Genomic DNA, 14,950 nt, shown 5'->3' with positions numbered 1-14,950 from the left:
TTATATAGAAGAGTCAATGCATATGACATAGAAACATACATTTCGGAAGCACTCATGCACATGCATATATTTCCATTCATATATGCATGCATCTCGATATATTTGAATAAAATATTATCTTAAGCTACTAATGCAAGGTTGTATTAATCCTTTTTAGGAAAAGCAAATGATGATTGCCAAAATTCAATAACAAGAGAGGGTTTTGACTTCCTTCTTCTTCTTTTTTTTTTGACTTTGACATTCTATTTGTTAAGATTTGACGTCTCGAGATTTGATCCACATTGAACCCACAGCGAGGTCCGTGACGAAAAACGGAGACCAACGAGATCAAGATCACCTCAAACGAAGCTCGGATGGCCAAGATACATGCGTTTGAAATCTGCACGGAATCCGAGGTGGCGAAGAACCGCCGGCGGAGCGGTGGCGGTGCGGCTCGCGCAATGATGCACTACCCAGATGCGGCCAGCGCACAAGGCGCAGCCTAGTAGGCGGGCCCGGCCCAAGCCCGAATGCGCAGGTGCGGGCTAGCCTAGGCCCACGCGCACGCACGCGGCGGGCTCAGCAGCCCAATTCTCCGATCCATGGTGGACCGGATGGTCCACAGTCGGGCGCATAGACCGCGTGGGCATTTCCCATGCATTTCGCATGGTCCATGGTACTATTCCGTGGACTGATTGCGATCTAATGGCTTGGGTTGATTCTGATTTCAATCCAATGGTCCATAACTTCATCTGAGGGTTATTAGGAGTCCTAATCACCATCTAATAGGGTTTTTTAGCTTTTAAAAAGGCCTATTTGGGGAACAGAAGACTGTGTGGTGGATTTTGTTCAACAGAACACCCGTGGTGGTCTGATGACTTGGTGCAGTGCTGCTGCACTGATCAGAGAAGAGCGCAAGAAAATCGAGAGCCCACGCGAAGAGAGAGAGAGATCTGTGACGTTGAGGGAAGAAAGAGTAGGGAGGCTCCTGGACAGCGGATAGCGATCACTTCAGGAGTTCAGGGGGGTCTTCCTAGAGAGAGCTTTTGTAAGGGAGAACTTCCTATGAGGAAAAAATTGGATGTACGAAGGTTGAAGGTGAGATCTCCTCTTGTAATATTTTTTTTTATAGTGAAGTTTGCATGTTCCGTGAAGACGAGTCTTTTTTTGTTTGATCCACATATTTATTTATTTTCTATTTTATTTTTTTTTTCTTTCTGCTGCATCATGCAGTACCGAAAAGATCTTGAAAGATGATGTTTTGATCAGACATCCACCTAATACTATTTATTTTTCAATTCCCTGTGGGTGGTAGCAAATGGTGGCAGCAAATGGGTGGCAGCAAGATGAGCAAGCAGGGAACCGGGTGGAAAACTTTTCGCATTCTACCTCTAGGATAAATTAGTTAGATGATGTTGTCTCTCTTTATCTAAATATTGGAATGGAGCATGTGGTATATCACTGTTGGTCCTACATAACATACGAATTTTGCTGCCAAACTATTCAAAAGCTTTATTTTAAGTAATTCTAAAATGGGCTATTATTTATTAAAGGAGTGTTTGGTTAGAGAGAATTGGAGTTTGAAATTGGAATAGAAATGGTTAATTTTCGTTCCAACTGTTTAGTTAGGAAGAGGAGTTACATTCCGATTCCAATTTCAAAGTGGAATAGAAACGATCCAATCTACTTAAAAAACTCAATCTCCACTCTCTTCCAAAGATTCAAATTTTCATTATCATTTCGATTTCGATTTTGGTCACGAACCAAATATTTCAGAAGATTTGGCCATTCCGATTCCGATTCTAATTCCAATACATTTCGATTCATATTTCAATTTTTTAGGAGATATTTAGTTTACAACCGGAATGAGAATCAAAATGGATTAGAATCGGAATCGGAATCGGAATGATCAAATCTCTCAGATGTTTGGTTCACGATCAGAATCGAAATCGGGATTGGAATGAGAATGAAAATTTGAATCCTTATGAGAAAATATGGACTAGAGATTAAATTTTAGATAGATTATGATATTTTTATTTCGCTCTGAAATTGAATCAGAATAAAATTTTTTCTAACCAAATAGTTGAAATAAAAATCATCTATTTTCATTTTGATTACAGACTCTCACCTCCAAACAAATACCCCTTTGGTTCCTTGGTTGTAGCCTCGTAGGTAACAGAAAGTTTTGTTCTCAAAAACTTCTCATAAACGATGGTGAGCTTGTACTACAGATTTTTTGTCCTTTTATTTGGGGCTCTATAATCAGTTTAAAAAAATCACAATTGCTATAGAAATAAATTTATGGCTTTCAACCAACACTGCATGAAGCACATGTGCTATCAATATATTCAGTAATTATAGATTTCAATTTGCATTACACTGCAATTCTTTTCTCCATTATAAGCTAATAATTATCGATTTATCATTTTACATGTGCATTGAAAATGAACTCATACTCTACATCAAAGTCCGAAGTTATAAAAGAATTGATTGTTTGTGTACACGTGGATAATTTGATTTATACCAGGAACAGTGAACAATTGATTGATGAGTTTAAGTCTCACATGATTAATGAATTTGAGATGAGATAGATATTGATTTTTTTTATCAGAAAGTACATAATTGATTTACTTAAACAGATTTAGAATGAAGAATTTGAATGTGGCGCAGAATCCAATAGGTACAAATATAAAGTTTTCTTTGAACATTGTGAAAGACAAATGCCAAAAGTCGCAGAGTTTGATTATATGTTTGCTTTACATGACAAATACGAAGCTAGATATTGTACGGTCAACATGTTTACTATCTATAGTTATGAAGTAAAATTCTTTAAAGAGTGACAGAGAGAATCTTAAGATATTTGAAACGAAGAAGCGGCAATTGTTTATAGCACACCAACACTAACAATTTTTGATTTTTTGATCATCCTGATGGTGATTGAGCAGGTTCAATAGACGGTCGAAAGAACCTCTCTAGGATCACGGTGCAAGGACTATTTGTTGGTCCTCAAAGAAGCAGCTCTCGACGATACTATCGTGTTCAAAAGTTGAATACATGGCAATCATTGCAGCAGTTTGCCAAGCCATATAAATGTGATGTACGAATTAATTGATCAGATACATGAAAAAACAGAGGTTATGGTCATCTATTATGACAACCAGTCTACTATTGCGTTGTAAAGAAACCACTACATTACCGAGACAAAATATATGGCACCACCATTTCAGGGAGCAACTCTCTAATAGAAATATCTAGTAGATGTAGCGCACCCACTGTGGAGCAACTCACTGATATCTTTACAAAGCTACTTCGAAGAAATAACTTCACGAGGCTATTGCCGCTAGAAAGTTTGTGTTTTGTTGGAACATGCTTAGAGTGAAAGATATCTAGCATTATGGGGAAGTGTGAAGATAACACCGATGTAGAGTTGGGAGTCCGTTGCCGAGTCATTGCTGTGTTCATGAGCAGGAAGTTCTCATCAGAGGGGAGGATTGTGAGTTAACATGAAGTCGATGTTAAAGCATTAACATGGGCAGTATCACAATGTTTGGTGGCAGCTTAATTTGAATTATGGGGTCTGTAGCACGAAGAGAGACCTACTATTTGTCAAAGACTGTGTCTTGTAGTTAATAGTCTGCGTTGATCTTTTCTATAATAGAAGAGTCCTGTTATTATAAGTTGGTGTTTAAAATAGCCGAGTTGTGCATCTCGAGGACACATTTGAGAGCCTATATATAGCGAATAGTTTTGATAGAAACAACAAGAGTGAACGGAACTTCTGTATTGTAATACTCTATTTGAATATATAGTAGCTTGGAACTCTGTGTGATACACGGTATGTAATTATTTTTTTTTAAATAATAAAATAGATAAATAAAATTAAATATTATTTTTAAAAAATTACATCTCAAAGTATATGCACTATCCACCGTGCATATGTTTTGGGATTTGCCTTGCTTCACTTGCACTTGGTGCATGCAATAATTTCTCCTAGATGCGTCTTGGGCCTTCACTGTTTTTATGAGAAACTGGACAGTCGAAACTTTCATGATAGAAAAATCCGTGACTGCTAAAATCTCTGTGTCCATCTCACGCATGACGAAAACCTCGGCCGCACTACTCCACCTTCACCACCACCACCACATCTCCTATCCCTCCCTCGCCGACGTCGTCCTCATCCTTGCTGAGAAAAAGAAATAAAGCAAGCTAGCCTGGTTTGCCAAAGAATTATAACACGAAGAAAAATGAGTTGACTAATAAATAAATAAAAATATTATTTTTGAATTTTTCTTGATTTTTTTTGACTGGCCCAATCTATTGGGTCTAATGCATCGACCAGGTTGGACAGTCTTCTTGGGCCTTCCTTTGGACATATGGCCCAAGTCTATCCACCTATTGGTCACCGAGTGTGACCTTTATAACTTTCTCTTCCTCCTTCTTATTTGTAGATAAATCTTTATAGTCATTATCAAGCTTTACCCTGTTTTATAATTTTATACATGTCTGGTTCATAAGCTTATATATATTTTATTATTATTTATATATGCTTGATTCTTTGAACAAATTTGATAATAAAATTCTTGGTAACACAATATCTAATCTTTTTTTTTTCTTTTCGAAAGTAAGATGCTTACTTTATTGTCTCATCATTTGCTCGATAACTTAAATAAGTAGATTTGGAGATATAGAAATAGAAAGTCATATTCTTAAGCTCACGTTTGGTACTTAATAAAACTCATTTTTTCTTGGATTGTCAAAAATCAAATAGTTTTGAATTCATATACATATGTATAAAATACCTCATAAACTATCATGTCTCTTTCAAGTTATTCGTCAAAATCCCTAATTGTGATGTTGTAACGGTAGAAGCAAGAAAGTCCAAGATGGAATTCCTAATTGGATTCATGGATGGTGTCAAGCACGAAACTCCACTATCGGTAACCACCAATCCTTTGATCGAGAAATCTGGTGAATTTTCCACCCAAAAACCTCTTCTTTCCTCCCTTCTTCTCCACCTCCTCCCTACTGGCTGCCTTCGGGAATACTCGGTTCCCAGATCTACAGCCCTTCTTCCCCTTCCTCTTTCCACCTTCGATGGCCCTGACAATGACCACCATCTATCGATTGGAAAGCTTGGATCCGATCTGTTCCACCGAAAGCAGCAAGTACAACTCTTCGGGCCGTAACTCCTCATTAACCCGCAGATCGAACACGCATCGCATCCTCACCACCTCCTTAGCAAGCGCCACTGGGTGACTTAGGGCCTCCAGCATCAGCTTCACCATCTCAATTGGAATCTCGATGCTCCAAAGATTTTTCTTAGCATCCACCAGCTTAGCCGTGCACGGCTTCTTCTCATCCTTCTCCATGGCTCTCCATCACGCTGAAGCCAAAAAAAACACGCTACCTGGGACACGTGGCGAATGGTAGCTTAGAAAAAAATATATATATGGCGAATGGAGGCTTCTCTATTCAGAAGTCTCCGTTTATATATATATATATATATATATATATATATATATATATATATATATATATATATATATATATATATATATATATATATATATATATATATTAGATATCTTCGGGCCTCTTTTATCAAAAAAAAAAAACAAGAGTGAATAGATTTTAGTTCCTCCACCTAGTCCTCCAACTAACATGAGGCCTGTTTCTCCCCTCGAGTTCATATTGATTGTTTTCTACCTCTTTTGTGGGACTACGTATGCATATTCACCAATGTTCCGTGACATGGGTTGAAGTAATCCTAAGATGTCACCATAAAAATTATGTTGGGGTAAAAGTTATTGTTGCTACTTAAATCGGTCGAGGCCGGAAGATGGATGCTTGAGGTCGAAAATTAGACACCTGATCCTAGTGTAGGGATGCTGGTGCTGGAGAGACATGCAAAATAAGTTCCAAATCAGAGGTTGTAGCTTCGATGAGAATCCTCTAATGCTCTAGTTAGAAAAATAGAGAACAAGGAAGCAGCAATGAGTTTTCTGAGAGAAATTTGATTTGACTTAGATACTCGGAGATCTGATTGTTTATATAGAAGGATGTCGGATAGCTGGTTGCATAGCTGTATGATCGTGCAATCGCGAGATTGTCAGATCATTGAAATTATCATAGTGGGTGAGATAATTCAGCCCTTGATAGCTCCTGCGAGATCAGGAGAGACTGTTACGCTATATTTTTATCTGTTCGAGATGGATAACTGTCACACACAATGAAGGGATAAGTCGGTTAAGGCAACTCATGCACACGTCAGACTTTGTGGATATCTTAGCTCAGCAAAGGGACTGACTCAACTCATATGACAATTAGCGATCGTATTGATGATTCGAGAGCCTGAAATGCCTTGCGATGCAATATCGATTCGAGGTGCTCACAGTACCCATCGTAACACTATCTCCTACTTTTGAGTCTGGGAATTAGACGAAGGAAGTACTCCAAAAGTACCTTAGATCCGATACCAAGCGTTCCTGCCTTCACGCCTGACTTTCGCACGTGACGTGAGCTTGATACATCCGATGCAGATAGGCATAATTGATGGAACCACTCAGACGATGGTCCTCTCGAAGCTTTAATTATTTTGCAACAGCTTTTCATTTTTTTCTTCCTTTAAATTCGTGCTTTTGAAGAACGAGTATCCACAGATTTTCTCATATTGATTTCTCGTTACTTTCTTGGGGCAAGATGGATCCACAGCACGTGAAGAGGCTAGAGCAGATTCTGGCTCGAAAAAAATAGGTTGTGGTTCCAGTTACTGAAGCAGAACCCATGGTCAGGGAAGAAAATTATGCTACTCCCGCCATCGAGCCCACATCCCCATCATCGGAAGCTATGGTGCAGGATTCATCAAGAAAAGTTTCGATCGATGGGGCACCGTTGGAGACAGTACTGAAAACGAGCATCGTGGGATGCTTCAAAGAGGATCCGACTGAGATGTCATGGATGGAAAAGGCGGTTGACAATCCAAAGAAGGATTTGATGATGGCGACGGAAACTAAGAGGTCTCTAGAGACAGCGACTATCACTTAGCACCTTCCTGCAGCCACTTCTCCAGTGGGTCCTTCAGATCCAATGCTTCGTGCTTCATCCGTAGGAGAGAAACTCCAATCCACGATGGAGTACCTGAGAAATCTCCTACCGTCAGTCAAGAGACTGTTCTTCAACTATCAAAGAAGAGAGAAATGATTTGCTGATGCTTTAAGGTCCCTTACACAGGTGGGCCGATATTTGGTGAGCTTTGCGAGTTCCAATCTCGATGTTCCGATAATGCAAAAGAAAGAAATTGACTTACTGAAGTACCGATTAAAGCAGCTAGCGAAAAACAATGCCGAGCTAGTCAAAGAACTCAACTTTACTGAGAACGCTCTCCAGGAGGCCCAGGAGTCAATCTTCCATCGGGATGAAGAACTAGGGTGGGCTGAAAGGAAGATCGTGGCCTTCGAGTGGCTAAAATCCAAGAACGATGAGAAGATCGAAGGTCTCGAGGAGTGGATTAGAACCCTCAAAAAATAAAAGTCTGAGGGTAAAAGAGACTATCATCGGGCTCGTGATGACTTGGAGCATCTGAGGAGGGCACCTGAAGGGAGGAGAGGCTCTCCTCATCTTGAAACCCACCCTCGAAGGAGTCCCAGTAGGGGTTCGTTTAAAAGGGCCAGGACTTCTGAAGGGACGAGCCATGGAGAGAGAGCTCCTCGAGGAGATGGATGTTCTTCTTTCAAGAGAGTTCAAACCTTCTCGGAACTGCTCTCGAGAATCCTGGAGGCTGGATTGGAGGTGGAGCACCTAAAGAAAAAGCTGGAGGAGAGAAAGGTAAATCACAAGCTTCTCTGGATAAATTTATAGATCAGGAGATTTTACTTAAATATGCTGAAAGCAGAAGCAAGCAGTTGGAGAAAGGAGGAGCTAAGGTTATAGCCCAAGCTTGCAGGGTAGTATTTTTCATGGGCTTTGATAAGTGCAAGTCGTTGCCCAGGTGCACCTTCCTCCTGACTTCATTCAGCAGCTTCAAACTGATTATCTGGATGAGGATTTACAGGCGGTATTGTTTGATAACTTGTCAAGGTTCACGATGACATCCTACTTTCTAGATGAGACGGATAAGATTGACGCAGTCATTTAGACCAAAGGCATCGTCTGTGCTGAGGAATATCATTCTACAGACGACTGCCTTGGTAATTTCCTTGAAGAATGATTTATGCTCTTCTCTTCTTTTGTTTTTTTTGTGTGATTCGAGATTCCTGATCTTATAATAAAATCTTCACGGGAACAAATATAATCCTCTTCTATTGATAAATATGAATCATACTTTTTAAATATGTGAAACAATTTAATATGTGCTCAACCCTCGACTATAACTACAAAAACTAGAACATAGCCCAGACGAATACCTAGCTTATTATGCTTTAAGCAAGGCATGAGCTGAGCTGAAGGTAGGGCTAAAGTCTGAGCTAACTCGAGTTGTGATTAGAATTGCAAGAGATTAAAATTTCCACTATGATTCGGGGTGAATTTTCATACTTGTCGAAGGTTAGAATTTGAATTGTCTCCGCATGGGAGCAGCTGGCGCATGTCTGTATGCACTTCTTCGAAGGTGGCATAAAGTATGATTCGCCTGTCGTTGGCACTAACTACTATATCGACGGCAGCAATCATGTCCATTCGCAGTCTCCACGTGTCGTACGTACGCTAGTCTTTCGACGATGTGTGTCACCTGTAATTAATGCACAGACAGAGTGTGACTTTTGATGGTCCCGTTCGAGTATGAGATTATTTAAAATCTCCAAATAGGATGAGATGCGGACCTTACAAAGCTGCAGTTATCTTCTCTTTCCATTGTGAATTCCTCTCTTCTTCATTTTTTTGTGGCTTTCTTGCACAAGAGAAAGATATGGCCACTATGGAGCCTAATTTTGCACCGTTGGACTTCCAGTCAGAAATGACAGGGCAAGATATAATTATGCTACATGAGCAGTACCAGATACCTCCTGTGTTTCAACTTAAAATCTTGGGACTAGATGATCAAGTTTACCATCCGCCTTCGGGATGTATGGGCTTCTATGAGGAGTACTTTTAGGCTGGGCTGAGGTTTCCTCTCCACCTCTTTTTTATGGCACTCCTTCAATGCTTCGAAATATCATCATGCATGATGGTCCCGAATGCATGACGACATATCTGTGGATTCACCACGATACGTGTGCTAGCTGGGGTCGTGTCGAACATCACATTCTTTTACTTTCTCTTCAGCCTCAAGCCGCATCCTGACTCATACAAGTGGTGGTATGTGACTCCACGGAGAAAAAAGATGGCTTTCGCTTGATGTTTCTGGGTATGCCATCCACTGTGCACGGCTGAAAGCCAAAGTTTCTCTTCATCTCGCAAATGTTAGGCGAAAACAAAAACTTTACTACCTAGGGTGAACTCCAAGAGACTTCGTTAAAGGAGCCTTCAATGAACAAAACTCTAGAGCAAGAGATGGCAGTTCTGTGGGGCTTCAAGATTCCAGAGTTGAAGGAGCTGCTATCGGCTCAGATGTTGTTTAATGCTGGTATCAGTCAAGTTGCTCCCCAAAGTATGCAAGTAGGCTGTTCTGTCTCCATGATGATTGCAGAGCTAGAAGTCGGGAAGAGCTCGAGCCCATCAAAGAGAGAGAAAAAAATCCTACGAAAAAAAGGTACCAAGCCCGCTATCGGGCAGAACCTCCGAGTTAAAGTTAAAGATCCTGCGCAACCGACCTTAGAGATCAGGAAGTCTAAACCCTCCTCTCCAAAGGGTCATGAGATTGCACAGGTGAGAGAGGATTTGTCTACCATCTCTAATGCTGCAGGTTACTGGGTGGGTCACACAGAGCAAGACCTGGAGAAGATGATTTTGAGCTTACCCGCTCCCCCTAGTTCTCCGATTCGATGACCTTCACCCACAATCGAGCCTTCCTCGGACGAGGCTCCCGTCGAGATTGCCAGCACGTCTGAAACTGCACCACCTGGGTTGAAGCTTGAGTCCTCGACGCTGAGGGATCCCATATTGGCGAGCAAGCTACTCTCTGGACTGCTCCTCCCTGCTAATGCGATCGAGCTATTAGATGTCCCTTGAAGGGAGATGAGGAGAGGAGCCGTAGATTGCTTTATCCGGATATATTAAGATTTTCTCATTTAGCACCTACTGTATGCTTATTTTTTACTTATGAATTTTTCTCTACTTACCAGCTCGCCCATTACCTGAATGGGTATATTAAAAATTTTCATGAATTAGCCAAAGAGGTGAAGAAGTCCGGGCTCGAAGCTAAGATGCTCAAAAGAGCAAGAGAGAAGATTGAGAAAAAGGTCGGTGAAGTCTCCATGAGAGCCGATGCTGTCAAGAGGAGAGCCGAAGATGCCAAGACGGCATTGAGGAAGGCTATCGAGGAGAATTCTTGATTGCTTGAGGAAATAAAAGAGCTGAAGGCCCGTCTGGAGGCTGAAGAGAAGTGAACAGCTGAGGCTGCTTCTCAGGCTGTGGAGGACTTTCGGACCTCTAAAAAATATGAGAAAGAAAGGGTTGAATATTCCACTGACGCCTATGACACTGGAAGGCAGTCTATTCGAGTCTGAGTTGTCATCAAATATCCGGGTATGGACTTGAATTTTCTTGATGAAATTTGAGATCTTATCGCAGCAGATGTCTCAGCGGCTGGCATCTCAGATCCAGGTACCACCTCATAATTTTTGTATTTCTCTTTTTTTTTTTATCCCTTTGAGATTATTTGTAAGAAAACTTGAAAAGAATAAAATAAGAAGAATCTTTTTGTCATACCTCGGCTAGTGGATGTACTTACGTCAATCTGAGGTAATTTAATTTGAGGTAATTCAATTTTAAATGATAACCTCATTTTGCTCTCTTAAATATGGATGATTATAGAAAATGACGGTTGATGATTTCATCCGATAAGATTATGTCTGAGAAATGGTATGGAGCCTGAGAAAACGTGCCATGTGGGTCTATTTTGTTTTGCAAAGCATCACAGAGATTTATTCCTGTTCTGGAGGGAGTGCATCATTAACAGCTTAAGCATTAACTCTTGAAAAGCATCGATTGGCGATTGATACGGTTGCTAGCGCTTATAAATAGAGAACCAAAGAGCGAAGAGATCTCCACTTCTCCTTCTATGGTGAGGAGTCCTTTTCTTCAACTGCTGCTATGTCTTTGCCTTCAAATTTACCATCTTTGGAGTAAATTAAGCAATGAGTGAGAGAGCGGAATACCTTTGCAAGGGATGCCCGTCGGAGGTATCTAGCTCACAAAAGGGGGAGAGCTAGATGGGTTGGTGCATCCTCCTTCTGCGGGGCTCTCCCTCATTTGCCTCCTGCGGCTATGCTTCCCCTTTTGCCCAAGCACATCTCGCCTGCAATTCAGAAGTGCTGCATTGCAGAGTTCCAGAATTCTACAGCATTCAGAAGGAAGATACTCGACGTCGCCACCACCGCCTTTATCCAGGGCTTTGATGATTGCAAGGCTCGTCTGCAGAAAATAATACCGTATCTAGAACTTCACGGCATAGAAGCTGGTGGCACCGATGAAAAGGTAGAGGCCTTGATGGATGAAGATTGAATCAGCTCACTTGGATGGAATGGAGGCAAGGTCCCTGCTGGATGAAGATCGAACCAGCTCATCTAGCCGGTCTGATGTTTCATCGATTGCAGTAGGACATCCCTCCTCATCCTCTTTTTTTATCTTCCTCTCCATCTTCTCCCATCCTCCTCTTCTTCTTATCTTCCTCATTTTTTTCTCTTGTTCGTAGGATATTGCTTGGAGCAATTGTCCTCTCTATGTAAAATATGTATCAACTTTTTTCTTATAAAGACTTTAATAAAATGAATTGCTTTGCCTTTATCTTTAAATTTAAATTTATGAATTCTGTATGAATTTTACTCGTCTTATAGAGATTAGTACAATCAAATGCTTAGATCGATACTGTTCAGCTCAATACGAGTGAAGTTCTAAATAGCTTACCTTTAGCATTACTGAGGTATCATAATAGCCATTTCAACACTACCCTCCTATTCTTGAGTCTGAGACAATGCTTCAGACAAAAAAAATATTGTTGAGATGATTACTCTAGCCATATATTGTCTTTTTCATTCTTCCTCTAGTGCCCGATTAACTATCTCTTATGAGTGGCATTGTGTGCCTGCGGCGATCTCATGCCTACAGCATCTAGCTCTTTTCGTCTTCGCGTGAGAGGTAGTGTGTGCCAGCGACGAACTTGTGCCTGCGACATCTTACTCTTTTCGTCTTTGCGTGAGAGACAGTGTGTGCCAACGGCGAGCTTGTGCCTGCGGCGTTTTACACTCTCGACAGCCTTCTAAGGGTCTGATTAGTTGTCCTTTCAGAGGTTCCCTAAAGGTCTCCCTCCACTTCTCGAACGACTCGAGCTCTACAGGAGTCTTGTAAGTTAGCCCCACCTTTGAGTTGTCGAGGTCTTCTCGAGGGTCTGGTGAGTTAGCCCTCACCAGTAGCTTTGTGTGCCTGTGGCATCTAGCACTTCTCATCTTCGTTTGAGAAGCATTATGTGCTGACGGTGAGCTTGTGCCTATGGCATGTACTCTTGACGGCCTTCTGAGGATTTGATAAGTTATCCCTCACAAGTGACTTTGTGTACCTACAGTGATCTTGTGCCTGTGGCATCTAGCATTTCTCATCATCACGCGAGAGGTATTATGTGTCGGTGACGAGCTTGTGCCTGTGGCATGCACTCTCGATGGCTTTCTAAGGGTCTGATAAGTTATCCCTCATGAGTGGCTTTGTATGCCTAGATGATCTTATACCTGTGACATCTAGCACTTCTCATCTTCGCACGAGAGGCATTATGTGCCGGCAGTGAGCTTGTGCCTGTGGCATGCACTCTCGATGACCTTCTGAGGATCTGATAAGTTATCCCTCACGAGTGGTTTTGTATGCCAATGATGATCTTGTGCTTGCAGCATCTAGTACTTCTCATCTTCACGTGATAGGCATTATGTATCGACGGTGGGCTTGTACCTATGGCATACACTCTCGACGGCCTTCTGAAGGTCTAATAAGTTATCCCTCATAAGTAGCTTTGTGTGCCTGCAACGATCTTGTGCCTGCGATATCTAACACTTTTTGTCTTCGCATGAGATGTATTATATACCGACTGTGAGTTTGTGCCTGTAGCATGCACTCTCGATGACTTTCTGAGGATCTGATAAGTTATCCCTCATGAGTGGCTTTGTGTGCTTGTGGTGATCTTGTGCCTGCACCATCTAGCACTTTTCATCTTTGTGCGAGAGGCATTATGTGCCAGTAACGAGCTTGTACCTGTGGCATGCACTCTCGGTGGCCTTCTGAGGGTCTGATAAGTTATCTCTTACGAGTGGCTCTGTGTGCCTGCGGCAATCTTGTGCCTGCGATATCTAGCATTTTTCATCTTCACGCGAGAGGCATTATATGTTGGTGGCGAGCTTATGCCTGTGGCATGCACTTTCGATGGTTTTCTAAGGGTCTGATAAGTTATCCCTCATGAGTGGCTCTATGTGCCTGCGGCGATCTTGTGCCTGTGGCATCTAGCACTTCTTGTCTTCATGTGAAAGGCATTATGTGCCGACGGTGAGCTTGTGCCTATGGTATGTACTCTCGGTGGCCTTTTGAGGGTCTGATAAGTTATCCCTCATGTTAGTTGACCATCATTGTGGTTTAGGATCTCAAGTAGGAGGAGGAAGCAACTCTTAGAAAACTCAGGCACCCATCATAAATTGGTGGCCCTGCAAATTTTATTTCCATAGCAAGCGTTATTACATCATTGGTAATACATGCAAAGGTTTGTCGAATTTAAATTGAAGTTCTGTCAAACTGCTTTAGCTTCCTCAGCTATAACCTCCTGACATTTCGGGGCGAGACTTTGCCTCTTCTGCTTTTTCGATCAACAAGTTGGGTCTACCTTTAGATGATGGGATATTACTTCAGTGTTGATGCCGGACATGTTTGCAGTAGTCCAAGCGAAAAGATTCGCATTCTCCTGCAAAAGATAAATTGATCGACATTTGGTTACCTCTCATAGAAGTGAACCGAGTTTCACTATTCGACTCGAATTCTCCTCCTCAGTTGATTGAGGGTGCCCGTCAACCAGGCCTTCTCTAAAATCTAAACCCATCGGGGCCCCAGACAACCCTCAGTAATCATGTAGATTTCTCTTCAGATAGATCACTCTTCTTCCGCTATTTGCTCTCCGACCTGATGTCGCTCCTACCGAGCTGGCACTTGCTGTGGCTGAAGCAGAGGGAGAGGCTGCTGAGACATAGGGGGTGGCTGCGGAGCTCTCGGAGCTCGGCATTAAGGGGCCGCTCTCCAGACAAAATAATTCAATCATCCCTGCCTAACGAGCCTCTTGATCTCATCGCGAAGTTGATGGCAGTCTTCAATATTGTGGCCATGGTCATGATGATAAAAGCAATATTTAGTTGGATCTCAACGACATTCCAACCTCATTCTTAATAGTTGAGATGCAGATAACTTAAGCCCCACTTGTAAAAATATCTCACTTCGAGAGACAGTGAAGGGCATGTAGCTATCATACTGCCCAGATGGTGATAGTTGTCGAACCCTTCTCGGGGGACTCCGAGATCAACGACCTTGACCCCTATTATTCCACCTCAGGGGCGGAGATCGGGAGCGCAGGTGACTTTTCTCTATTTACCTCGGATGGCACTCCTTGCTGGGTCCTGCCGCGGTTGAATCGGTAGGAGTATCATCGGCAAAGGCCTCTTCCATACGGGCATACTTCTCCGCACGGACAAGCATATCCGAGAGATCCTGAGGATAAATTTTTATTAACAACTTTTTCAAGTCGTTCTTTAGCAGACCGCTCATTATTGCGGTCATTGCAGTCGACTAGTCCAAGCTTTGGACCTTTAAAGTCGCCAAATTGAATCTATTCATGAAGAAGCGGATCGACTCGCTCTCC

The sequence above is a fragment of the Elaeis guineensis genome, chromosome 13, assembly GCF_000442705.2.
Source record: "Elaeis guineensis isolate ETL-2024a chromosome 13, EG11, whole genome shotgun sequence".
NCBI lineage: Eukaryota > Viridiplantae > Streptophyta > Magnoliopsida > Arecales > Arecaceae > Elaeis > Elaeis guineensis.
The sequence above is the reverse complement of the archived record's forward strand: the minus strand, read 5'-3'. Positions refer to the sequence as shown.